This window comes from Arvicola amphibius, chromosome 4 (genome assembly GCF_903992535.2).
Source record: "Arvicola amphibius chromosome 4, mArvAmp1.2, whole genome shotgun sequence".
Classification (NCBI taxonomy): domain Eukaryota; kingdom Metazoa; phylum Chordata; class Mammalia; order Rodentia; family Cricetidae; genus Arvicola; species Arvicola amphibius.
Window position 1 is genome coordinate 149,908,119 of NC_052050.1, and position 27,739 is coordinate 149,935,857.

Consider the following 27,739-nt stretch of genomic DNA (forward strand, 5'->3'; position numbering starts at 1 on the left):
AAGGTGACTAACCAAAGACCATGACATCCACTGCAGGCAAGCTTTTCAATGCTCGATGCCATCTTCCAGGCCTGTCCTAAAATGCTGTGGACTGAAACAGATGTGTATCACAGAAGCTCACAAACTTTACACTCAAACAGTATGTTTTTATAACATGGTTCAATGGTCACAAAATACATAGCAGCAAACTAATATATTCTTGAAGATGTCATTATTTGAACCTGAAACATTTTTAGAGGGAGGGTGTACAGTACAGTCACAATTATGAACCCAGGGAGAAGCATCAGATTGTAAGACTGTTGCAGCTTTGATGATTGTCTGTTTCACAGACTGTATTTTTCTCTGTCAGATAATTCCTGGTCTATTCCTTTAGTATTGTGAGCCTTGTCCTGCCAACTCTTGCCATCGCTGGCTGAGATAAATTTAGTTTTCTGCTTTAAAACTTACCACTGTTTTCCAAAGCTCCAGGGTTTTTGGACAATAGAAAGAACAAGCTTAAAGAAATAGCCATCGCTACTGTTCATGCAGCATTTGGAGAAGAGGGTTTAAATCTAATTCTTGAGGTGTTTAAGCTCATGACTTACGGAAAGGACACTGTCACCAAAGTTAATGCCACACTTTTGAAAAGAAAAAGATGACAAAGCTCAAACTGAAAAACAAATTCAAGAAATCATTGAGCAGTAACATTACAACCAGGGAATATGAAAAGGAAACTCTTATTGAACAATTGCCTAAACTTTCGGATGGACTACCCGGGCTGGAGAAACAAGTGGTGTTGACGTAAATGAGATGCAAGCTTTACAGAAGCCCTCAGTGCTCCAAGAGTAGCTGTTGGAGAAGGGGTTGTTCTAGGAGGTGATTGCACTCGGCTTTGGTGCAAGCCTGCCTTGGATGCATTAAAGCCTGATAAGGAAGATCAGAAAATTGGTTTAGAAATTATTCAAAGAGCATTCCCATTTCCTGCTATGACTAGTTCTAAGAATACAGGTATTGAAATATCTTTGGTAGCTGAGAAAATTCTGCGAAGTTCCTCAGAAATTGATTCTAATGCTATACTCAGATTGTGTGAACACTGTAAGAAAGGGAATCATTGATCCACCAAAGTTGTCAAAACTGCTTTACTGATGGCTGCTGCAGTGGTCTCTCTGTTAACTACAGCAGACGCTGTAGTGACAGAAATGCCTAAGAAAGACAAGACCCTGTGCGTGGGGTAGGTGGCAGAATGTTCTAACTTGTAGAGCAGTGTTTTGCTCTTATCAGTGAATGGTGCAGGAAGCTCAAGGTCGCTCCCTCACCAAAGCTTTGGAGAAGGAAGTTACCTGAAGAAAATGGCTGAAGAAAAGGCTGGCTAATCACTATACCCATCAGCTGCTGGTCTCAGATGGCACTATATAATAGTTTAGTGCCGTCACCGTCCATACCTACAGATAATTTATTTTATATTTTTGAATAGGCATTTAGACATCCCTGGTACTCAAGAGCCATATGCCAGTGTCCTGCTTTCAGCTTACATTACTGAGACATTTCTGCTCATCTGTTACCTTAAGGACTGAAGTACTTGTCCTCACCATATCAGAAGCAACGTTCTGTGGAGCGTACGAATAATTGTGTAGAGAACTCATTGCACGTGGAGAAATCAAGTTGCTGATAGGGAGCCTTCACCCCTACTGTCTGGTGACTTTGGTATAGGATGGTACTCTGAATCCTATCAAAAGAGAAACGTAAACACTAAGCCAGCCACAAATCCTTTGATCTAAAGTGCTGCAAGATATGCTAGGGCAATGGTAGTACGAAGCTTGTGGGAGTAGTCAACCAATATCTGATTTGGCTTAAGTCCTAGTTCAGGAAATGGAACCCATTACCAAACTGCTTAGGAGACTACAAACCAGAGACTAGATAGTGCTAGGGACCCAGGGTAAAATTAGATACCACTGCTATAAAAACATCTAGCAATAAAATGACTCCTAGTGACATTCTGCTAGAGTCATAGATCAGTGCCTTACTCAGGTATCATCAGAGAAGCTTCCTCGTAGACCAATGGGAACACGTATAGAGACCCACAGACAGACAATATACAAAGAGTGAGAGACCTTGAAACACCAAGACCTAAATGGGTTGTCTCTGTCAAATCCCTCCCCGTAACAATTCATGAACCCCATAGAAGAGAAGGTAGAAAGAGCGTAAGAGCCAGAGGGCATGGAGTACACTAAGAAAACAAGGCCTCTAAGTCAGCACGAGCAAAGTTACATGTACTTGCAGAGACTAAAACAGTATGCACAGGGCCTGTGTGCATCTGCACCAGGTCCTCTGGGCTTAAATTATGGGATCCGGTTCAGTGCCTTTATGGGATTCCTGAGTGTGTGAATGAGTGGGTCCTCGTGTTTGTGCCTCCTCTTGGCCTCTTTTCCTTCTTTTTGTTTGTCTTGTACAAATTGGATGTGATAGGTCTTTATTTTATCTTATTTTATTTTATTATTATCCCTTAGAAGCATGTTTGTTTGCTAATGAAAGACAGAAAGGGTGTGGATTCAGATGGGAAGGCAGGTAGGAAGGGATTGGGAGGAGTAGAGGGAGGGAAATTATTATCAGGATATATTATATAAGAAAAAAAATGTCATTTTACCACAAGGGGGAAAAACAATAATTGTGTACAAAGTATGGAAGTGTCATTTTCTATGACAGCATTTGTGTGATAAAATTTTGCTTAAGTTTAAAAACAGGCCACTATTTGCAGAGTTCAGTCTAGATCATTTATGAAGCCCCAGTGTTCAATAGTAGCCCGTCAGATGCCTGCTGTTATCATTAACCTGCCACCTGTTCATATCCTCTGTAGTATGTAGACAGGTGCTACACATACTATGGACTGATCACCTTCATCCACCCTTCTCTTTCTTCCCACAACTCCAGCTGCCCTGGTCCATTCTCATTCTCTAGTAATCCATATCCGACTTCTCTCTTCAATTTTTAAAATTTTTTTTCTCATGGTTTATTTTTTTTATATATTTAAAAATTTCCATCTCCTTCCCTCCTCCTCCCCCCTCCCTCCGCTCCTCCTCCCCCTTCCCTCCCCTCCTTCTCCCCCTTCCCTCCCCTCCCCTCCACCCATACCTCCCCTCCCTCCCTCTCAAGGCCAAGGAGCCATCAGGGTTCCCCACTCTATGCTAAGTCCAAGGTCCTCCCAACTCCCCCCAGGTCCAGGAAGGTGATCGACCAAGCTGAGAAGGCTCCCACAGAGCCCGTCCATGCAGAAGAATCAGAGCCCAGCGCCAATGTCCTTTGCTTCTCAGTCATATAGGATAAAACATGCAACAGCTCTCCAGTGTCCTTTTCATTTGGGCTAACACAATGTGTCTGCTTACATCCATTTTATTACGGCTCATATGACTCAGTTCTTTATTGCTGAAATATATTACTCATATACGTGTATGTAAAATAGTTTCTGTGTGCATTCACCCATTGGTGGGATGTTGCTCTATCTTGAACACGGTGTGTATTTGCTACTGTTGCATGCTAATGTCATACCCTTAAGGCCTATCCCTGTGATAAACTTACATTTAGTTTTCTTTACGTCCATTATTATCACTAGTACATAGACACTTTTGTTCATATTTGTTTTGCCCATATTCTTGCCTATAATTTTATCATTGTCCCTTTACTGACATGAGCAAGAATCCTATACTTTCTATTTGCATTCTCAGATAGCTAACAATATTGAGTATTTTTGTTAGATTTATTAGCCACTTGTATTTTTTTAAATGTATATTCCATAACCAGCACAGTTTTAATTGTATTTTTAGATGTTATATATTTTATATGTAGGAAGAGCATCATTTACAATACATAACGAGAGAAGATAATTTAAGATGGTACCAGAGCCTTTTTAAAACTTAATTTAAAATCAAAATACAGTTACAACTTTTTTCCTTATTCTTTTTCTTCTCTGAGCCTCTCATGTCCCCTCACTCACTCTCTCAAAATGCATGGCTTTTTTTCTTCAATTGCACACACACACACACACACACACCTGATGAGTCCACTTAGTGTTGATTGTAAATATGATCTTAGGGGTGATCACTTTGTACTGAATAACTGTTTATGGGCTCTTCCCTGGGGAAACTAACTCCTACTTTCAGGATTCTCTAGTTACCTATAGTTCTTTGTCTGAGAGTAAGGCCCTGTGAGATATCTCCTTCTGTGTTAGAATGCCTATTGGTGTTGTATTTGCTCAGTCTTGTCTGTCGGGCCACGCAGTTGAGGTATGATGAGTGTAGCTCCCCTGCCGTTTCCAGGAGACACAATCTCAGAGTAAACTTCCTGGATTTCTGACTCTTAATTCTTTCTACGCCTCTTCTGAGTGTTCCCTGATCTTTAGGTGCGGGTGTTATATATATTGCAGACATCTTCATTAGGGCTGGGTAAGCCAGTGATCGGTTGTTCTCGACATTCCAATCAATCACGGTTGTACCTCTTCTAATTGTCAAAAGAAGCATCTTCGGTGTGGGTTAGAACTTTGCTTTCCTGTGGGTATAAAGACTAAGTATTTAAATTGTGGTTAAGAGTTACCTTCGTTTAGTAAATTGGCAGTAGGTGGTTCTCCTCTTAGATCTGTGGTCCCATTAGTTCTGTGTAATTGGCTAAGTTTCTAGTACCAAGCATGACCCACCTACCACTTTTGAGCAGACCTTAATTCTAATTAGACAGCTGTTGGTTGCCATCAAGACATTAGGGCCACTATTGCAACTTTAGACCTGAAAGCGTTTTGTTGTTGTTCAAAAAGCAACAAAAGGACAAACCCTGTCTTCACCTAAGCCCTTGGTTGCTCTTAAAAGTTTCTCTTGACCTTTTGATAGACTCTGACATTACTTCTCTATTAGGAGTACCTGGACGTGTTTATCTGTCCTGTGATTGTCTCTTCATTGCCAACAGTTTCCTTTCCTCAAGCACATCTTTTACAAGGATTCTCTCACACAAGCAGGAATCGTTGGGTAGCTTTAGAAAACAATTTATAATTTTCCTGAAGCCAGCATGATACCAGAGGTTTCCACAGGAGAACAGGTTAGGTGTGGGTTGGTGTTGGGAGAACTGACAGAAATTCTCTCCGCAGCAACAACCAGGAGTTTGAAGCTCTCAAGCGAGCAGAAATCCCTGAGTTTACCATGACCATCCTTGCATTTGAGGCTTTCTGGCTCAAAGTACTTGCTAAAGATTTACAGAAGCCTGACATTTTCAAGGCTTTCACTGTACCCAGGATCCTCTATGAACATCACCTTTATGCAGATCTCAGATCTGTCCTCTGATACATCACCACAGCCTCCTGGGTGGTTAAGCTCCCCACTGATTGCTCTTGCTTTTAAGAGCTCATTTGCAACTTTTGCTCTGGACCATCATTTATTAAGGAGAGAGACAATCTGCAACCCAGTGTTTCCTTAGCAGGGGGAAGGAACAACCTACACCTGTCTGTGCTGTGTCCTGTAAACAAATGTGGATGCATTTTGAATAGAGATTTTTGAGCAGGACCCAGCAGAATAATAATAAAAAAAAAACAAAGAGATATACTGAGAAATATGAGCTAAGAAATTTTGACTATTTAAGACCATTGTTTTAGGCCTAGTGGTTTCACAATAACATAATAAAAGTAGGAAATAGAAAAGGCAGGAAGGTTGTAATATTTTTTAGAGTTATGTCCACAGTGTTGGCATAAGTCAAATGGCCAAACTAGATCTAGTAGAAGCCGGATCTCCAAGCCTTCAAATAGACTAGAGAATGCTGTTTGCTTTCAAGTCAGCTACAGATTATAAGTCACTCTGCTTGCTGTCATCACAGAGGCCCACCTTCTCTGAGCCACTCCAGTCCAGCCTGCTGCTCTGGGCTTCGGATTGTAGGATAACTTGGAAGACCTTAGCTGAGTCAACCTTTGTGTTATAGTTTCAGAATACATCAGGTTATATCATCAGTGCCCTTAGCTCACTTGAAGGCATGACACTGAGAAAGACCACCAGCAATGGAACATTTAAGCAAACTCTGTAATTTACCCACAACTGAGTGAATGAACCAAAGAACCAACTATGGGGGTATCTCTGTGCTGTGGCTTGACACCCTCAGAAATGCCAGCCAACTCTGTTACCCTGGAACCCAGATAGAGCAAAGCTTGGACCCCATTGATTTACCACAATACTTTTATTATAAGATGAATTAAGTGATCTGAGGCACTCTTGAAGCTAACCCTTGTGCCTAACACAAGAGTCAGGCTTGGACTAGTCTGCCCTAAAGAGGAAGAAGATACTAGTGTTAGACCGACATGGGAAAGCAATCCCCAGGATGGTTGGACGTCCCTGCAGTTAAGTCTCAGATACTGGCAATCATGCTACATGAAGGAACAAGGCCCTAGAGGGAAGGAAGGTGAGAGAAAGTGACTGATAAACCAGTGTATTGTTTCTTGGTGCCTTTTCTTGTTGCCTTCACTGAGAGGAAGTGAAAGGTGTAGAATCAAGCTGCTAACTGCACACATGCAAAGTCCGATCCTTGCTTCAGAATTCATTACAGAAGACGCACAAAATGTGGTCTTCCAGAAGGCATGAAACCCCTAAGTAACTTCTGCCATACAGAGACAGTTGTGTTCCCATTTCTACGTTCTTGTTTACTTTACATTCTTATATTGTGGCAATACGTATTTATGTTCCAGATTCTGTCACACAACTTGCTTTTTCCTTTTAAAAAAATTAGTTAACAATTTTAGTTCAATGAGTTTTATAGCAATGTAATTTTAAATTAATGTAAGAATTTAAATGACTTGTTAAATTAACAGTATAATAAAAAGAATTTCAATCTGCAAAATCATTATTTTTAATGAAGAATTTACTGCTGGATGTTTAATTTGTCAGTAGAACTTAAAAAGCTGTCACATTGTACATTACACATGTCAATTATTACCTTCTTTCATTCTTAGAGGTAAAATTCATAGTTCAAAGGATTTTATTACCAAACTCTCAAATTTGATAACAGCAGAGTGTAACTTTACCTTTATTTCATAGCTGTGTAAGTAAAATGATTGCCATGTTTATGGAGAAAAACATAATCATGTCTTACTTGAGCAGTGAATTTTTTATAGTTATTAGAACTAATTCAAATTTACTCAGTTTCCCTAGTTTCTGAAAGAAAAGCCACCGTGTTAAAAGTTATCTTCACACAGCAATGAATCTCAGGACATGGCCTGGTGAGACCACTGGACATTAGTGTATAGATCTGTGTTGAGGTTCTCAGAATTTCCACATCTGGATTCACTGCCACCCCCTTTATTGGGTCAAAAACGGAACCATCGAATCTTGTAAACCAACCTGATTCCAGGGGACTTACTGAGTACTATGCCCCTGTATGAGGGCTGTTACTACTACTTCATTGCTAGAACTTTCTTTGTCAAGGAGACAAACAGCACCCAAATGTGAAGCTTATCAACTGTAGCTATTTTTGGAAAGTTCCCTCTCCTTGGAAAGTCTCAGGAACCAAACAGCATGTGCCAGAACCAGTTCTCTGGCACTAGATGTCCCCCCTCGACTGCATCTGTCTGCAGAGAATGGAGCGTAGGTCAGGGTCCTGTTGATTCACCAGTTCCCTAAACAGCAAAGAGATCATTGGCAGGTCATAGGAGACAAAGACTCTCTTGGTGGAAGCTTGCAAAATCTCCCTCTGACAGCCACGGAACTGCCACTCTGGGTTCTTGGACAAGTCTTGTCATCTGCTTATCCAAGTTCTAAGCAAGTGTGGATGGTAAAATTCCAGACTGGAAGTTTTTGTTTCCATAGCCCTGCCTGTGGGCCCGGGCCTTTGGCATCCACCAACATCTGTATCACAAGTCTTTTGATAGTCTTTCTGATTTTTTATGTTACTTATCTAGTATTTGAGGACTTGATATATGTATAAAATTTATTTTTCTCATATCCATCCTTCTCCTCTCCCTCAAACATTTCCCACACCCCTCCAATCCTCATATCTCTTTTCTTTACAACCCCTGAGTTCACTTAGTGTTTCTTATATGAACACATGTGTAGGACCTTCCATTGCAGTGTGCACAAAGTGTGAGAGGCCGCCTCCATGACGAAAACCAACTATCCCATCTCCAGAAGCCATCAACTGTCAGTAACTCTTTATACAGGGGCAGGACCATGATCCCCTCTTCCATGCATGTTGAAATATTGAGTGGTTTTGTCTTACGCAATCTGCTACAGCTGCTGTGAGTTCTAAGTTCATTGGCCCAGCCATGTCTAGAAGATAGTTTCATTCCCATCTTCCCTAACCCCTGGCTCTTAAAACCTTTCTTTGCTCTCTCCAGAGCTGTTCCATGAGTTTTGGGGCGAAAGGGTGATGCAAATGTCCCATTGTAGCTGAGTGCGCCTCAGTCACTTATTTTCTGCACTCTGACAAGTGAGTCTTTGTGATAACCACCACCCACCGTCACAAGAAGCTTCTCTGATTGGCTAGCACTGCACTAATATGTGGATATGAACTTACATGCTTAGAAGGCAGCTTTGATGTTATGAAAATTTAGCAAACAAATAATATAGTCCTTCCTGGTGATTTTCTAAACCATTGCTTCACCATGTGTTTCTTCCCACACCAAAAGGAAACAAATCAATAAATAACTTCTTGGGATTGAGAACTAAGAACAAACAACAACAACAAAAAAACCCTACTTCTATGGGAAAATGCAAATGTCAGTTGAACTCTTTCATAATCAGCCGAAATTTTCATTACAGATAAGCGTTATACCTTTTCTAAACAAACTTGAGTGATAGCAATCCCTGTACCACATCTGGGAAGAGAAGTCAATAGTGTCTACATCTGGAAGGTGGACCAATAGTCTCCACATCCAGGAAGGGGGGGGGGGTCAACCGCCAACAATGAAGAAACTGACTTTTCAATTTCAGCTGACTGTATAGTAATGGAAGTTGACTTTCTGTTGCTAACTTCTCATATTTTCAGAAGATTAATTTGTAATTAACTTTTAGACATGTTTAAACTATGTTATTTGGTTTGCAGTTTGTAACAAACTATAAAATAGGGGCTTTTATTTTTGTACTGAATGAATTTAAAGTAATTTAGTAGCTAGGTTCAAAGAGACTTATATAGTGGCAGTAACCTTTCCGTTAGTTACCATGTATTTACAGAGCATGCTCTTCCCAAGGAAACAACAAACTCTACTGGGTTATCTCTTCCTAAGTTTTCTACATCTTTATTCTCAGTGAATTAAAATAACAGTGGATTAGCATGATTTAGTAAATAAAATACTACAACATATCTCTCAAGAGAGATAAAAAGAAAGACAAACCAACAGATGACAGACAGACAGATGGTGTGTAGGGTGATACTAAACAGATATGCTCTAGACCAACACACTCAGAATTTCTCAATGCTTGTTAGGCAGGGCACACTCACTGGGTATCTGTGCAGACATGTAAATAGTCTAAGTCAGTTGCTAGATGTGTATTTATAGATTCCAAAGACCGTGCCAGGTGAAGCTGATCTGGTTGGGTTAATTTATTAATTCACTTAGTCATGATACCAAAGGCAAAATTTCTTAGGGCTGTTTGGATAAGCCCTAGACTGTGACCACTGTGTTCATAAGTGTCCTGATTTGGGATCTTCATCAACACCATCACCCTAGAGTCTCCTTTTTACATGTATTCATGCAACACTTTTAATTTGAAACCTTTTGTTGACCAGTCATGTGCTAAGTGCTAAATATTATAATATAGAAGGACATACTACACTTTGCTCAGCACAATCAGAATCAACCCCTCTGAATTCCTTTGACTCTGCTCTTCTGTCCATGCCTCTACTCAATGTATCATAAATTAGTGGAGTTTGGAAGTGAAGAGGGTGGGACCTGGAGCCAAAGTGTCTTCTCAGCAGTCAATCTTAAGACACTGGTCAATCACAAATTTTCTTCATGGATATACGAGGGCTATTTTAAGGGTTCTATGAGTTAGTAAACACCTGGTTCTTGAAGAAGAATCTGGGAGACTTCATAACTGTGGCAATCATGATTATTTTGTAGATATGCACTGTGACAGGGTGACTTTGACATATAGAAGTAACCATGGGTGTTGAGCCCTGCTTCGGAAGGACTTATGGTCTTTATATATCCTCAGCCATTAGGGATCATATTTTGTCACCCTCCAAAAGCCTCTAAGAATTTCTCTTTGAGTAAGATCAAGATTATTTTGGTTTTTGGGTGGGCAGTTTGGAACAGATTTTGTAGTAAATCTGCAGATTGCAGACTGTCTCAGGAAGGGTTGTGATTTAGAGTTTTCTCTGAAGAGAAAACTAAGGCAACATTTACCCAGGTTCCCAGTTCATTTACATTTCTTCTAAAAGGCAGAAGGGCTTTCATTAAATTCTGTGCAATAACTTTCTTTTAGAAGCCATTTTCACACTGTACCTCCCAGCTTATGGTGAAGGTAGGAAAGAGCCCAGCATGCAGACTGCGCATGACTTCCAACTTACCTAGCCTGAAAGAGAATGCTTCTGCTCTCTATGACACAGTGAGATCCATCCCTCCCAGCATCTACTTTCACGCATGGCAGGAAGCTCCACTTCCACTCCTGACAAGTCCATCTCAAACAGCTCAAACTGTGATGAAGAGCAGCTATTACCCGGCAGGCTTGATGGGGAGACAGCTACAACAGGTGGCCAGGCAGAACCCAAAGATGGGCCTTTGTTTATGTTTCTAACGCAGGCCATCTGAATTCTGAATTTCAAAATGTGCACACTTTGAGGAAGCCTGGAAGGAGAGAATAAAGGATTTTTTTTAAGTAAGCAGGAGAATGAGGATTTCTTAGCAAATCTACATTCCTTCCTCACCCTTCTCCCCAAGAGGTCCCCCGCCTGAAAGGCTGCTTTCCTCTGAGTGCTGCGAGGTGTCAATCCATTGCAATTTCAAAAGCTGGGCACTCACAGCCAGCCTGTGGAAATGGAACTGTCAGCACTGAAAATTGAGACACTTTGGTAGGAATTTTATAGCAAAGTAGGCGAAGGCACGGCACTCTCTGTAGGTCCATATCTGATGATGTTATTCATACCGTCTTCCCTTCACACCGGCTGCAAACTCATTTTTGGAAAACAATTGTCAATATGTGCAGGACTGCTGGGACTAACCCTGCAGTCAGGATTGCTGCGACTAACCCTGCTGGCATGAGCTAAAATTGACATGGATTCTTCAGAGCTCTTCCCTATGAGCCCTCTACTCTTAAAAGTGCTTGTAAGTTGGAGAACTTTGCCTTCCTTTCTGAGAGCAAAGGGCATCTTGCAACTCAGCCTTTATGCTTGTGATGTCCTGTCGAGGGTATGATTTTGCTGTCCAGAGGGTTTTCATTTGCTCTCTAGGATGACGGATGGTTGGTCATCTCAGTGTCTGTGGCCCAATAATAAGATACCTTTACCTAACCTGCAGGTCAGAGTTTCCGGGACCCCAAACTCTGGGAGCCCCTACTGTGTGCTCATCATTGCTGTTGGTGTTGCCTTTGTCTTCTGTTATCCATCACCCCAGAAGTATATAGCTTAGAGAATTCAGTTAGTCGACTTGGAACTGAGGGTAGGGCCTAGAAAAATTGTACAAGGTCAAATCAGGAGCCCAAAGGCCCTGGGGTATACTGTGTTCTAATGAAAATTTCATTGTTTTGTTTATGTCTGAAAAATGGCCATTTTCACAGTTTCTCCAACCATCATTGTTTCTTTTGTTTCCTGTTATCATCTCATGTTGTCCGTCAGAATCAATGATCTTCAACTTTAATGACATGGGAGTGCTTTTATTTTGTTATCCTGCTTTATTTTTATTTTATTTTCTTATTTTTAATTTTTAGGTGGAGTCCCATATATCCTTGCCTGGGCTAGAATACACTGTATAACAGTGTATTAGCCCAGGTTATATACTGGGGCAGTCCAATAGAATGAATACATATTAAAGAGGAACTTGATAGGTTGGCTTACACATTATAGTTTGGGTAGTTCAACAATAACTGTCTCATACCAAGGAGGTTAAAAAGACAATTTAGTAGTGGTTTAATCAAAGAGCCTGCATGTGTTCATAGTCTTAAAAGTCTGGATAATTTCTAGAAGTCTGTTAGTCTTCTGTTTATGTAGAAAGCCTAAAGAACGTGGTTGTAATGCCAATGAATGTGTCAGCAGTAGCAGCAATGAGGTAGATTAACTTGCCAGCAAGAGTGAAGGCAAGAAGGAAAAGCAAAGACTCCATTTTCTATCCCCCTTGAATCTTGGCCACCAGAAGGTGCTGCCCACATTTGGAGCAGACCATCCTCAGGTAATGTGATTAAGAATACCAGGCTGACTTTGAAGTCTTGATCCTCTGGCCTCTACCACCTAAGTGCTGGGATGACAGGTATGCTGGTGATTACATACTACAGCTGCAGTAAAATCGTGTATCTTAACCCACCTCCTTCCTCTCAGTACTGTCATAAAACATTTCATAGTCTGGCCAGATGGAGTTGTAAAGACTACAGATGTTTCCGTTTTGAAGGCATAATCACATGTAATGATATGCTGACCTAAATACATTGATTTGAAACAAATATTGAGGATGAAAGAAAGGAAGGAAGAAAGGAAAGAAGGTAGGCAGGTAGGAAGGAAGGAAGGAAAGAAGGAAGGAAGGAAGGAAGGAAGGAAGGAAGGAAGGGTGTCTTTTAGAAAGTTGAGATTTCAGTGATTTTTTTTTAAAAAAAGATTTATGTAACAGGAAGGCCTCTTGTTTATCCTGCTGGCCAGTTCCTGGCCACCCTGCTAGCTTACACCCAAAATAATCACACAGAAGCAGTATTAATCAAATCACTGCTTGGCCCATTAGCTCTAACTTCTTATTGGCTAACTCTTACATATTAATCTAACCCATTTCTATTAATCTGTATATTGCTACTTGGCAGTGGCTTACTGACAAAGATTCAGTGTGTCTGACTCTTGAGGCTCTATAGTGGTTCTCCCTCTCTGCCTTCCTTCTCCCAGCAATCAGTTCTGTCTCCTTGCCTTGCCTACCTATCAACAAGCCAAGGCAGTTTCTTTATTAACCAATGAAAGCAACTCATAGACAGAAGTACCTCCTAAACCAGATTTATTTGTGTGTATGGAGGGTGTTGGTATGTGCAACTCAGTGCCGTGCTTACAGAGTACAGAAGAGGGTCTCAGATCCCCTGGAACTATAGTTACAGATAGTTATGAGTTTCCCAGTGTGGGTGCTAGGAACCAACCTTGATCCTCTGCAAGAGTAGCCAGTGCTTTTAACCATGGAGCCATCTCTCCGAACATCAAGCTTCAATGATTTTAATGTTCTCTGAGTAACTGAGGGTAGTAGAGGCTCTTGTCACTGAGCCTGGGCTTCCCAGAGGCAAGAGGAGATCTGTGGAAGTCAGATTCTTTTCTTCACCTTGTGTTGCTGTCTTTGGCTCTCTGCAATCCAGTGGAGTCTTTGCACTGGAGCTGGCCTTGCTCACATCTTCTCTGGTTTCTCTTAAAACCCCTCTTCTGGTTTTAGAATTCTTACTGTGCCTGATGTTGCCAATGAACGTTTACCCTCGTCTCCTTTTTCTCTGCTTTTCCTGCCTTCAGGAACTTTCAGGGGTAGACCAACATAATGTGCAATTGATGTTTAATCATTTACTGTATCTACACTACAGACTCTAGTGTGAGTTCATTGCTCGCTTTAACCCCTTGCCTTTTCATCACACTGTGTCTTACCACCCGGGATTCCCTTTCCTGTGGACTGTGCTACAAAGATCAACTGATGTCCAGTCATTGATCAGGATCTGCGCAAAGCCCTCCCTCACATCTCTTGATGAGGACAAGTGTCTGTCTCCTCTGATTCTTTACTGACTCATGAAGCATTTCACACCCTGTGTCACCCACAGGACATAGATCATGTTTTGTATACAGCTTTGATCCCCTTATCCAATATGGTGTTGCCCAGTGGGCATCCCTGAATTGATCTTCATGAAGCAAAGCTATCTCTTGTCTTAACTTATATGAAAACTGAGAGAAAAGAAGGGATGAGCAGAGAGAAAGACAATGCCATGGTGGGAGAAAAGTGAAGAAAAAGAGAGATAATGAGGGTTAGAGGGAGGGAGGGATGGAGAGAGAGAGAGAGAGAGAGAGAGAGAGAGAGAGAGAGAGAGAGGAGAGAATGTACACAAGAGAAAAAGATAGTGTGATGGGAAGAATGAGTGTGTGTAAAGAAGTGTTATCTCTGTGTGTGTGAGGGGGGAGGGGAAGAAAAGGATAGAGTATAAGGGAGGGAAAGAGATTATGTAGGAGTGCATGTAAGTGGGGCTACATGGGGAGCAACAAAACGAAAAACAAAAACCTTTAAAACCATGCCACAGAAGATACCAGAACACAGGGGAAGAAAGAACACTGGGTATTGTGTAGGCGAGGCATGGGCTTGTTCCAAAGAGGCAAATACCATAGGAAGAGAGGAGAGGGAAGAGGCTGGGATGCTCAAGAGCTGCACCTTGGAACTGTATAATTAGGGATGCTGCACCTCCACAAATGCTTCCTTATCTTTAAAAGAAATGCATTTCTCACATCCACTTGAAAAAGTCACTGATGCTAACTGTCAGGTGAGGTCACAAAGTGATCCTTCCCGAAGGACTGTGAGAGAATGGGGGACGACGAGAGGCAGCGAGGCCATCGTTTTAATGAGAGTCTTTGCACTGCCGTCACATCCATGCGCTGACTTTGGTTACCAGCAACACTACAGCATCAGGGCTTTTTATTAAACTGATTTTCCCAATGCATTTCACATTTTAAATGTTGGTGCTGTCCCTTGTTTGTTTTCCTTCCTTGGGGGAGGGTTGACTTTCTGCAGACAGTCTTTTTAGATGACAAATAGAAGCCTCCAGGCTTGGGTCTAATTTACCAGTAATAGAATATGTTTATCATGTGTCTCGGGCAAATTTCTATGATTTTCTATTGCTTGTACAGAATGAGAAAGGAAGCCCCTGATCATACTGGGTGACAGAAGCTCCCCTATTCTCTGGTTAGGAGAGAGCGAGGCTGCTGAAAACTGTGGGTGCTCACGTGTCCTTGGCCTCTAGGTTTGTCTCTGTGTATCTAGAATAAGAGCACTGGGGAGGAAACCTTGTAAAACTGAAGATCCCAAGATGTGCTTGGCCTGTGCTTGAATTCGTCTGTGAGCATCTGCCACTGCAATGGTTGTCTCTAGTCACATACCCAGGTACTGAAGACATTGAACAAAATTCACCATAATTCAGCAAATAATTAAAACACTGAACATGATACTAAGAAAAGTGATGAAAACACTATTTAATTGCACACTACCCTCCCTAAATACATAAGGATAATCATTTATAGATTTGTACTAAATCCTTGCTCTGGAGAAAAGTGGTGTTGAAAAGAGGAGAATGAGGGGTGCATGGGAGATTTAAAAATTCTCCTGCAGGTATTTCAACCACATTGGGGTTCCTTGGCAGTTGTCTCTAAGATATTTGGAAGATTAAAACTAAACAAGAAGATAAGAAATGGTGTGTAAAGTAAAGATGAAAGATTTCTGTTAGTCTCTTGAGTAAAACATCTTCCCAAACTAAAAGTAGTTAAGTATTTCCTGTGTGCTGTCCCAGACTTTCCCAGAATATTTATCAACACTTCTGCCTCTAGATTATGTAGCGGTGTTTATCTTGGTATTGCACTTTCAGTGTTAACTGTGCAGAATCTTTCTTAGCTAGCATGGGTCACACTGTGCACACTGTTTCAGATCCGTAAGTGTGCTCTGCAGTGGTTGCTGATTATCTTATTTGTGTCCTGCCATTTAGTCATTCTTGTAAGAGAATCTGAGTTAGTGATGGAGTGTTCACTGGACATCAACCAACTTGATTGTTTCTGCATGATGAGTAGAAAAGGGGAAAAAGATAAACAACACTGTTCAGCAATGTGGGATATTTAGAATGCAAGCCAGGGGGTCCAATTTGGGAATTGACAAAATAGGCTAGAACAGAGCCAAGGGAGACTCCATTGGGCAACTACTACGATTATAAATAAGAAAAGAATTTTCTTAAAAAGATGTTTTTAGTTAGTATATAGAACTGCATTCCACTGTGTTTTTTTTTAAATAAAAGTAGGGTTTGTCTTGACTTAAGGTTTCAGTGTGCACTCTATAGGGGCAAGGAAGGCTTGTGGTGGGGTCAGCTTGTGGCTGTGTTGTGTGAGGCCTGAAGCTACTCACTCACATCTCGGTGTATCAAGACACGAGAGAACTAAAGGCTGGTGCTCAGCCAGCTCTCCCTTCTCTGGTTTATTCATTCCTGGGCGTACGTATCACTGTGCTTAAGAATCAGTTCTTCCACAGTGGAGGATGCCTAGAACCTTCTCTACCATCATCAGTCGTACATCTTAGAGTCGTGTGCCTCTAAGACAAAAGAAGAGACTGGGAAGAGAGACTATGACCCCACACATTGGTTAACTGATATGAAAGTCATTCTTGGTTTACAGTATGTTTTACACTTTGATGTATTTTATACCATTTTAATTAGATTACAGATTATATTTTAAAAAAAATCTAGGGACAAAGATTTTAAAGGTGCAATGGAAAATTAAGGCACCGGGAGCCAGAAGTTTCTGAGTTAAATGTTTCCATATGAATCAAGAGAGCAATGCCCTCCAGTTGGCAGTCCTTGGGAATCAGTAACTGTAGCATCCACAGCTGCAGAGAGCCATTTTAAAGGCACAGTAGAGTGGGTTTTACTTTACAACACAGGGACACTAACTATCTTTGTAGTCTTTGCAATAAAGAATTTGTAAAGCTGGATCAGAAACCCAGGCAGGTGAGCTTAGAGGTCAAAGGCCAGAGGAGACTTGATGGAGCTGATTCGCTAAATGGTTAAGTCATCAAAGCAAACTTCCTTCTTAATATCTATGCTGTTCCCAAATGTTTCCGCTGCTTCTAACTTTGTTCAGAGGTTCCTATTTGAGTGTGTAATGGCTATTGCAGAAACTCATAATTGCCTTTGAGTCGTCAGCCACAGATGGGCCATCTATATAAAGCTCTCCTAAGCAAAGCCCAGAGAACACTGTAGAAGATAGCAGGGAGCAAAGTAATGTTGTGTTCTGGACCTGGCATGGCTGTTTGCATACATCAACTTATCAACTATGTTAGTGTTTGTTCACAAAAGACTAAGTCAATTCAAATTTCAGTATGGATGGCGGGGCGGGGGGCACCAGAGGTCCTACATCTACTAGGGGAGCAATAGGAGGGGAGAATCACTTCTCTGGTGATGTGGCCACTGGTAGCTTGCCCGTAACCCAGGTCCACTTGCATGCGGTTAGAACCACCCAGATTCCAGTGGAGGTCAATAATATTAATAGAAAATAAGGCACAAAGACACAAGTCAGGAGGGAGATAGTGGGGTCTTGTGGAGAGTTTAGAGAGATAATGAAGGATGGGTATGGCCTAAGTACATTGTATATATGAAAGAAGCTTTCCAAGAATAAGTAAACACACTGTTTTTTTTTTTTTTTTTTTTTTTTTTTTTTTGGTTTTTCGAGACAGGGTTTCTCTGTGGCTTTGGAGCCTGTCCTGGAACTAGCTCTTGTAGACCAGGCTGGTCTCAAACTCACAGAGATCCACCTGCCTCTGCCTCCCGAGTGCTGGGATTAAAGGCGTGTGCCACCACCGCCCGGCTCACACTGTTTTTTTTTTTTTTTTTTTTAAAGAAGAGGTCATGTTTTTTTTTTTTCATTTTTGACAGGAGACGAATACATAAAAACACACAATAGAAAGTATGTAAAATCCAGCAAGAAAGCAAGAAGCTCCACAGCTTCAGAACAGCTATTCTAACTATGCAGAGAAGTTCACTGAGATGTATAGAGTTTGCATCTGGCTGTGTGTATATATTTTATTTGCAAGTTTCTTAATATAATAACATTACAAAATTTTAAAAAAGAAGTAGTCTTTTATGTATGAACCATAATGTTACATGGTGATTCATAATTAGTGGTAAAGAAAATATTAGTTAATGCAGTCTGATAAGGTTAAGAAGGAATGATCTTCCTAGAGGACCCCTCATTATACATCAATATTTGGCAACCTGTAATCCCAAAGGGTGTATCATATCTTTTAAGACCTGGAAAATGCATGAACATAACACAGTTGTATGAGGATACGTGTAAAATCCATTATTTTAGGAAGATGAAAAAAAGTAGAAAGAACATGATAGCTATAAAGTGAGCTACCTTGCCTATTCTCTGATTAGTATGTGGAAACTTGATAAGAAACCCTATTTCCAATATTCAAGTTGTGTTTTCCTGTTTGAACACATAGACAAAAATTAATTCGCCATACTTAACATGATAATTTGACATTTAGACTTGAACTGCATTAATTAACATGGATGGAGGCAAAGAGTCTGTGAGATGGGTCAATTAATAAAAATGACAATTAGATACAAATATAGTGAACTAATACACTAGCTCATAGGATAAACTGCATTAATACAAACATACTGCCAACTCTGCTAAGAATACTGAATATAATAGTTACTGTGGAATATGTTTACATGTGTAATACTAATAAGCCGGTCATCACACTTGAGCTGCAAGCACAATAGACTCTAAAAGGAGTGGTGGGTGGATCGAAGTAGTTCTTGATATGTGTATGTTGTTTCAGATTATATATCAAATGTTACAGATTTTATGTTATTATTTATCAAACACCTGCTATTGATTAGTTTAGATACAGACCCTAAAATAAGAAATTTTCTTCTCTACACAACCCATTACAGATTCCTAGAATTGAACCCAGAGATATTTTGTTTGTATTCCTTCAGTGGAAAGTGGACAAGTGCTAAGGAGATGGCTAGTGGGGACTTCTCAGAGCGTCAGGTCATAGAGGTGGTGTGCACAGGCTGTGAGAGGCAGCCTGCTTCTGACCCTTTTCCCTATGAGGATGGAGACTCTGTCCCATCCATCCTTGACAGAGTCCTGGGCTTGAGCACTCTCTGTAACAAACAAATCAGAAGTGTGCTTTCTAACTAGATAAAATAACAGCAGCAAGAGGTTCCATGTTCCTAGTGTCCTAACAAGTTCACATATAAATTAAATTAGTCATGGAAAAAAGATCAATAGTGGTCAGTCAGAGTACTATGAAAGCAAGCCTTTAGTTGCGAGACTTTGCTGATTTCAGGAGCTTTGTTGGTTGTGGTTGGTTGGTTTAGTTTTTGGTTGTAGGGATCAGTCATAGACTAGGCTGATGTTGTTTGCGTAGTTTGAACATTCCAGCTCTAAGCCAGGCAAGCCCCAGCCAAGAATGTCCCTTCCTAGGTCCTGTTGAAATGAGCCAGCAGGCTTCTAGCTCTTCCAGCAATCTCGCCTCAACCTCAGAAGTCAAGCTATGAAACCCACTGCTGTAGAATGTGCCCTAATGTTTCCACTGAGCACTGAGAAGAACCACACACGAAGCTCTGAGAGCTGCAACATGAAAAGATGCTAATAATTAAAACAACAACAACAAGAACAACAACAACATAAAAACAGAATTGTGACATTTTGACATAGTAGTAAGACTATAGACACTGTACTCCCCACAGTGCTCTCTTGGGCAGCAGGAAAGTTAAACTGTCCTCTGCAGAGTGGAGGCTTGAACTCCCTAGACAGAATATTTTTCCCATTGTACAAAACCTCATGAACCATGTTTGTCAATGAGTTTGTGATTGCGAATAGTTAGTTCAGTGACTTATTGTGCAATTCAAACAAATTACTTCATGGAAGCACAGTTAGAATAACAATGTGTTTATTCTTTTCATCGTTATCTCTGTTGCTAGGCAGATTGTAGAATCTTCCTTTGCAGTAAGTTAAGAGATGTCTGCAAATTGGCTTTTCACATACTGAATTACCGTGCAAGCAGAAAAGATTTTATTTTCTTGGTCTTTTCCTTCTAAATCTAAGATGATACTGGCTTAATGAGTGTCATTTTGGACTCTATTAGGATTCATTGGCAGGAATGTCAGTGAATCCTGCGATGACAAGACCAAGTTGACCTCGGGTACTCTTGAGGGATGCTTAAGTGGCCAGATATCACTAAGAACCACCATGGTGAACAAGTGGGGGAATTACAGAGTGTGTGTTTGCTGCTTCTGTGGCAGGTGTATGATTATCCCACATGCACACACACATACACACACACACACACACACACACACACGCACACACATCTCATTTCTTACTGTTTTGGCCATTCTGGGTGAGCACTTGGAGAATTTCTTCATGGCAGCTTTGTGAAAGATCCGAATAACTTCAGATTTGCCTGTTTGCTGCAACCGAGGAGCTGCATCTGCAAGCACCCTTGGTAGTCGTCAACAGAGTGCATCTTCCCACTGGGATCTGAACTCCACAAGAGCAAACGATTCTGCTGTTTTATCCTTCACCCCGAGGCAGTCTTGCCTTAGTGGGTAAGATATGATGTAACTATCAGAGGAAAGAGGAAGGCAAGACTTACAGTAACCCTGTCAGTACTCCATCTTTACCCACAGCGATGGCATCGGTCCATTGTGTACAAAACAAAGCTCTTCCCCTCCCATCCCAAGGCAATCTGTGCTAAGGAATCTAGAGTCACGTAAATGATGGGACTAGTGACATTTGTGAGACCCAGATAAACCTGGTGAGTGTTATGCTCAGGGGAATAAACCAGGCATAAAACAACACCCATGGTCTTACATATGTCTGAAACCTAAAACTGTCCTGTACATACAAACAGAGTACAATGGTAGTTACCATGGGCAATAAGGGGAGAAAAACAAACCTACAGCCCTATAGAATTAAAATGTTTGAGTCTCTTAAGATATCATGTGATTGTAGCTGGTTACATGCTGCTGTGTGCTGAACATTATCCAATGAATGCAAGATCAAGATGTAGGTACATACATATATGTACATACATACACTCATATACATATGCATATACTTACACATATGCACATATATACACAATCATGTACAAACACGCATACACATATATACAAATATATGGATACAAATTTATAAATTCATAGCATATCATAAACATATAAAATATACATATAAATATAGACTTATAGACATATGCAAACATGCACATATACACATACAAATGCAATCACACATGCACATAAACATATATTCATACCTTTATTTTAGCATGCACATATGCACAGATAATTTACCTATAAAAATACACACTCATGCATATATAACATTCACATATATACAGACATACACACCCAGTAACATACATTTAACTACACACACATATGTATATATACACATACACAAATAGACACATGTGCACTACATACAACCACTTCCTATATATACACAAACACACCGTCAAGCAGTCAAGCAGGATGAACAATATATCAACTTACTTGACTGTAGCAATTATTTCATTGTGCGTTATATGTAATATGTATTTTAATGAAGTTAATGATAAAATCTGATAGATTGTCATGATGTCATTGGGGTGAAGTGTGACAGGCTTTTATTGCTTTGCCCTATAGATGATTTCTGCTCTCCTCTAACCTAATTTACTCTTTGTTAGCTGTTTCTAGAGATGTTCTGTTGTTATCTTTACAAGCAACAGCTATGGGATTCAATCTCTAAAATGTGAAATATAGAAGCTTGTGTTTTCCAGAATCTTCAGCTCAAGTCATTCCTATTTCTGCCTCTACCTAGCCTCTCTGCGAGGAGCTCTTGCATACACATTGTCTCCCATGTGCTAAGTGCCTGGTTTAGCTTTCAGCTTTGAAGCTGTCATTATGCTCAATAAAAAGAAACCTATCAATTAGGTAATATATGCTGAAGTACATTACAAGCCATAAAGACTAATGAAAGGATGGATGATAATATCACTACACATTTTACCTCTCCATGAAGCAAAGATGTGCTCCAAAATTTTTCTAGGTGTAATGCATATTCCATTTTAGTATATATAGCTAAAGTAAAAGACATATAAAAATCTAGTCAAGATTGTTGGAGAATGTTCCCCATTAAAGAATCTCACAGTACATTGGGATCAACATGTTTTGTTTTTGTTCATTGACAGACACTAAGTTGGTGCTTAAAATCTTTGTGAACTAACCAAATAAATAAGACAAAACCTAATGACTTATTTGCTAAGGGCTCTGATAGTCTTTTTTTTTTTTTTTTTTTTTTTTTGGTTTTTCGAGACAGGGTTTCTCTGCAGCTTTTTTAGAGCCTGTCCTGGAACTAGCTCTTATAGACCAGGCTGGCCTCGAACTCACAGAGATCCGCCTGCCTCTGCCTCCCGAGTGCTAGGATTAAAGGCGTGCGCCACCACCCCCCGGCTCTGATAGTCTTAAGTAGCATAGCAGTTGTTTGAGATATTTGAATCATAATTGTGTAGATGGATAGAAAGTGGAGTGGGTAGAAAGGGAGAACACTGGGTCCTCTTTCTCCCAAGAGCTTTTGAAAAAGTTACAAGCCAGATCTTTATTGGTTATTTTGACATATCTCCTCTGAGAACCCAGATTATTACTACTGTTATTTGAGATTTCATATTAGAAAAAGCAATTGCATCTGGGACAAAATTTCTGAAGCACATGTAGGTCACGCTTACTTCACTAACAATGTCTTGATATTATTCTAAAAGTCCCTATTTGGCCATGCAATGCACACACCAAGAAAACCACACAACATTCCTCCGTGGCCTTGACTCAACGGCTCCTCTTTTACCACTCATTCTGATAGCAAGATGGTTGGTGGTTCTGTGCTCACAATGCCCGTCTTCATAAGGCCTTTCCCTCACATCCTGCAGCTACCCATTTGTGAGATTGCTCATTGTTACAGGAGTCGCTGGAGTAGTATTCCTGGTGGCATCAGGGATCTTCCTGATGTAATGAAAATGAGCTCCTGGAGACGGTCCATTTGTTTTAGAGAAGGATACCTTACTTTGATTTAGAAAATTCCTTGTGTTAATGCGTTCTCTGTCTTCAGAAAGAGCCTTTTATCAGCCATAGTATCTATGGTTCTTGGCCCATCATTTCCCATTAGGCAACAGCTAGATTCTTGAGAGCAATATGGGGTATCCCCCATGCCTGAAACACCTTCTTGGATTTCCTCTCTTCTCTCCTCTTCTATGTGGAAAACACCTGAATATCTTTAATCAGTGTTCTTTAGACTTCTCTGTCAGGTAGATGTCTAAAATGACATTTTGTTAGTAATCTTCATTATGTAGTTAAACATCAAAGCAGCCCTTGATTTTCAGTATAACTTCTAATTCTTAGTGTTTCTTGGTGTTTTCCAGCAAATACAGTAAAAGAAAATTGTAGTTGCAGAAATTGTATACATTTATGGTTGTTGCTATTGATAAAATGGTGATGTGTGTGAAAAACACAAAGAGATAATACATAAAGTAACAGATTGAAAAAGATAGCACAAAGAGAGGGCACGCTGGTCTGAAGAGGAGACTATGGAGTTCACTAGCGACTCTTTTGAACTGTTTAGTTCAATTAACTTTTGTTGAAAGCTGGCCTGTGGGTTAATGTCAACAGGCACCTGGGACACACGTGCAGGGGCTTACCAGCACATAATGACACACACTACCCAATACCTACCTTAAGTCCATAATTCAGTAAGGGAAAATTCTAAATGAGAAAAGAAATATTATAGAATATTATGGAACAGTAGATAGAAAAGAGCTATGAATATCTCAAAGCTCCAAAATATTTATGTTTATATTTGATGTTTACAGTTCTGTGGTATTCAGATATTTCCTTAACTGCCTAATAAGTACATGCTAAAATCAAAGAAGTATACCAAAAATGAGATGGGAAGGATCTGGGAGGATGTGTGTGTGTGTGTGTGTGTGTATGTGTGTCAAGAGCTACCCCGTGCCATATATATATATATATATATATCCATATATATCACATATATGTTTAACACATATGTTATCACACACATACATGTGTTTAAACTGAAACACATACACAAATATGTGTTCGATATGTGCTTGTTCAAATAAATAAATAAATAAATAAATAAAACAAGTATGTGTTCAAATAAAGAGGATTATGCCGTGGCTTTCTAGATCATAAACAGAGTCTTTAAATAATATGCTGGGTTCAAAAATTTTGGTGTGGTTTACTAATAGGACATGAATGATGATGGCTAAATAGGTGGAAAGGAGGTAGTTAAGGATCCTGTTGTTTATGCCTAGGGAATTAGATTCTAGGCTGTAGGCGATGGATAGGCAAGAGATAGCCTTAATGGGGGGAGTATCATGATTAGCACAGGGGCATCTTGATTCCACTTCATGATTATGATTTCATTGTGGGTGAGGAATGCAGAGAGATGTGAGGAAACTAAAACAAGGTGATCAGATGTCACTGAAAATAATAAGAAAGCAATCCTCTAGGTGAGATACGTCTCTTCCCCTTTATAAAAGCTTATACAAATATCTTCATGCACTTGAGGTAGAAGAATATGAAATCAGTTAGATTCAAAATCTAATGCATGGCATACTTGATCACCATCTTATTTCTTGCATTTCTTATTTCTTCTTTGATTTTAACATGTAGTCATCAGGTATTTAAGAAAATATGTATAAGCCATCACAGTTCTATAGATAGCTAAGCTTTGGGACGCTCTGAAATGGCCGAATGTGAGCTTAGATAACTTGGATAATACCATTTACCCAGAGTGGGGTACAAATCTCAAACCCTTCCTCTACAGAGAGAGGCAAGCCCACTCCTTATTCCTTCTCACTTCTAGTGTCTTCAGGTTGATTGGGACACTTGCGATGAGTGTCAGTGTCTAACAGGATGTCGTCACAACTGAATCATTTATAGAGATTCAAATGCTAATGTGACCCTGGGGCAAGTCTCCCTTACAAGCAAGGAGAGAAAGACTGATCTTGGAGAAGCTCTGGTATTTGTAGAGAACACATTTTTTTTCTGAAGTAAACACAAGGAAAATATTCTTAATAAATAAGACATATGGAAAGAGACACAAAATGGTGTATGTAAAATGGAGCCTGAGAATGAAAGTTTTCCGAGTGCCCTGTGTTTATCAATAAAGCTTTTAGGTGGTCCTCTGGTGCCAGAAGACTACCTGCCAAGAATTTCACAGGTTGCATGCTCCCTCCCAGGTGTCCTTGGGCTTTGCCAGGGTCTGTGCATTTAATTTTAATTCTTTGGTGACATAAAGAGCTGTCGCTCATGACATCCTTTTATTCTGAGCTAGTATGCTCTGATTCTCTTTCAAAACCTTTGGAAAAATTCATTCTTAATGAAATTAAGAATGGCCATCCATAACAGAGCCCCTACGCTCTTCAGATTGGTTCAGAGAACTGGATGTCCTGGGTAAGTTTCCATCATTTGAGAAGCTTTTGGAGCCAACAGAGACTAAGGGAATGGGCAAGTTCCATGAAAGACAACATAATCTGTTGGAGTGAGGAAGTGTTTTGTCTGCAAGGATCATATATAATGTGCTTATGTTAAGCTGGGGCTTAACTCCATTTGTGTTTTATGTTGAATCTGGAGAAACACATGGATGAATCCATTGCCCGTGACTGGAAGAAATTAGCTACTTCCCTTTGTACCCGTGATGGTTGTCCTTCCAAGCTAATTTTTGGCATGAGACTAGTCCGCCCTGCCTTTTCAAGAGCTACCCAGTGTCACATTCTTCGTGGGCATGGTGTATTCTAGGCTTGAAGATTTACGGGGGGGGGGGGGAGTAATCCTCATCCTTTGCTGCTAACTCAGTTTGATGTTTAGTGATCTTCCATGTAAGAAATGTCTTTCTTTTATCCACAGATTCAGCAGCCCCTGACAGGGGCTCTTGGTTCTTTGATTAAGAAGAGAATCTCTTCATTTCTGTATGTTTCAGAATAACTATCAGGTAGAACAGAGGTTGTAGAATATGGTATATTTTCAGAGGGTCCACTTTTCCCCAGCGTGAATCACAGGAACTTTGCAGGCATGTATATAGAGTATTTGAGAGATATACTGAGGAGTCTATCAGCTGACTTCCTAGATTGGTAGGGAACCGCTATCCATTTAATGTGGCTCAATGGGTAACAGCACATCAGATTAGATTGAAAACACCAGAGAGGAAAGGGGGAAAGGAAAAGGAATGCCTTTCCACTAACTTCAGTGTCTTTTTCTTTCTTAACTCCTGCTCTTTGATACCCTTAACCCTCTGAGACCCCCTTCAGTGTGTAAAGTCCATTTCTGACCATTTTTGGGCCTTGTGGCTTGGAGTGGTTTTTAGGAGGGACTAGAATTATTTCCAAGCCATCTTCTTGCTTTCTGCTTCCCTCCTCTGCCTACTTGTCTTAATTGCTGTCACCAGGTTAAAATGGAAATTCATCCGCACATGGAAGGTTTGGAGTCTTTCCTTGTGGGATTCAATCCACCCCATGTCAGTCCATTCCCATCGCCTTCTCCTATTGTGTCTTTGGCTGTGGGAACTGGTTGGATCTAAATGGCTTCTAAATTGCTTATTTAAAATCTCTCCTTTCCCACTGTGGGGAGAGGAACAGATTCCAAGTCATCATCAGACCTTTCACAACAGCCTGCTCTTGGGCTGCGGCAAGGCTTCTTCTTAGCTTTGCCCCCTTGAAGAAACAAGCTAGGAATAACTGTTCTTGGGTCAACCAGCACTCTCCTCTTCTGTCATTCTGTGTTTGACCAACCAAGAAAAGACCATCCTGACACAGACACAGTGTGCTAGTTACCAATATGCTAGTTAGTGGATTGGCATTTCAGAGCTCCTTCTCTCCGGCTCACTATTTTACACCTAACATCTCAATAAATATAGAATAAATATATTACATGATCTCTGTCCTTACATGATGTTTATTTTAGTCAAAAAAGAGACTGCTTAAGCATTGTAATTTGAATGTGGCAATGAATACCTCAGAAGGAGTGGGGTGGGTGACTTATCTGAAAGGCAAGTCCAGAGACAGGGAAAACTCTGTATCAGAATTATTGAAGAACTGAGGTGAAGAATCAGTTGCCCTAGCTGCAGGGTCTGCTGTGGGGTTGAGCGATGAGGGGACACTTCCTGGCCTTTTTTCTGAAGGATCCTGGGAAACTTAATCCTGACAAAATTGACCTTGGGCCAAGGCTTTCATAAACACTTGGGAAATGTTGTCCTAAAGCTTTCTGCAAGGTTTCCCTTTGCTTCTGTAGTCACTTCCACCAAGGCCGACAGATATCAGATATATTGCCCTGGTTATTTAGATCATATTTTATTTATAATTGAAAATGAAATTTTCAAGTATTTTTGAGTTTTTAAATTCCTTTATTTTTAGGTGTATGTTTGAAAGTGCTTATGATTTTATCACCCACGCTACAACAGTGTGTGTCCTAAAGTTCCCAGGTGTATTATCCACTCAGGACTGTGAGAGCCATGTTGCATATTGCAGGCGAGTCAGACACCAGAAGTTGGTTCCCTCACCTTTATGGAGGTGTTTATAGAGCTGGGCCTCCTCAGAAGCAGGTGCTTGGCTTTGACAATCAATTCCATGGCTTGCGGCTTGTGGCTGCATCTCAGTCTCCAGCGTGTTCCCTTCCCTCACAGATTGCCTTCTTAGAAGAACAGTGCAATTCTGACCCAGCAGACCTCTCTAGCCACTAAGCACAGCTGCAGCGGCCTGGTTTCCAGGTGAGATTACGAGCTGAATTACTAGATATTGCAATGTGAATACGCCTTTTATGGAAGCGGGAACATA